This window comes from Octopus bimaculoides, chromosome 3 (assembly GCF_001194135.2).
Source record: "Octopus bimaculoides isolate UCB-OBI-ISO-001 chromosome 3, ASM119413v2, whole genome shotgun sequence".
Classification (NCBI taxonomy): Eukaryota; Metazoa; Mollusca; class Cephalopoda; order Octopoda; family Octopodidae; genus Octopus; species Octopus bimaculoides.
Window position 1 is genome coordinate 7561674 of NC_068983.1, and position 1054 is coordinate 7562727.

At 35.1% G+C, this 1054-nt stretch overlaps 1 non-coding gene across 1 annotated transcript; it reads left to right on the plus strand.

Annotated features, from left to right (window-relative positions):
* Positions 1 to 745: 745 nt before the first annotated feature.
* Trnas-gcu (transfer RNA serine (anticodon GCU)) lies at positions 746 to 827 on the plus strand. Its single transcript has one exon. It is a non-coding gene; the product is annotated as a tRNA-Ser (tRNA).
* Positions 828 to 1054: the final 227 nt, after the last annotated feature.

Genomic DNA, 1054 nt, shown 5'->3' on the forward strand with positions numbered 1-1054 from the left:
ACCAGCATTTGAATAAAAATTTTCAAAACTAAGAAAAAAAAGAAACACTGTAAATATTTCTTTAGCCGCATGATTTTGACAGCACTTCAAATATATGCACAGAGAGGACACACTGGAATACTACTGTCTTAAATTTTCCTACCGAATTTCCCAAACTCAGTTGAATAACTGGAACTCACTCCGCTTACATATATCATCTTATCTTTAATATTTACAATGCTGCAAAAGTTTCCATTGACCGTTTTTTCATAAAGCATTTTTTTGTTTTTGCAAGTTTTAGCTGCTGTCCTTGAAACAGCAACCAGAAGTAGAATAGCCACCTGAGATGTTTTATTTCATAAAGAAATTCCAGAAACTACTTAAAAACATTGCAAGTTCTTTTCCCAGCCTCCATATAGTGACTAAATAAGATTGTTGGTGAATTAAATTATTACTACAATTACTACATCAACACGGATCGAGCAAATATGACACGTTGCTGAAAAAATGTATGTAACGGAGCCAGTTTGCCAATTCAGATCATTGAAAAGATACTCAATAACGCCTTCACAAACTTAACATTTTTTCCTTCTATGAAAGTGTTTGACCCGAAACTTGGACTTATCTTTCCTTACGGCATAGAATCTTCTTCGACTGCTTGTGGTATGACATTTTAATGGCTTTTTCTGTAAGTAATTTCTTCAGAGTCTAATGTTTCTTGAATTTAATAATAAATCGCTAGTATGGTGACCCAGGATACTAAGTTGACGAGGTGGCCGAGTGGTTAAGGCGATGGACTGCTAATCCATTGGGATTATCCCGCGTGAGTTCGAATCTCATCCTCGTCGAACAGTGCTTCATTTTTAATTCGATACTCAAGTAACATTACGTTTAATAACAAATTTTGCTCATTAGATAAGCAACGCCCGAATGGACAGTATTTCTGCTTGTGACGGAATTCTATAAACCATTTCAGAAGCTCCAAGGACTCGACAGAAAACTAATGTCGTACTCATATCGCAGTCTTTTTACTTATTTTTTCTTTCACTTCCATGACATCACTGCTTTATTTTTT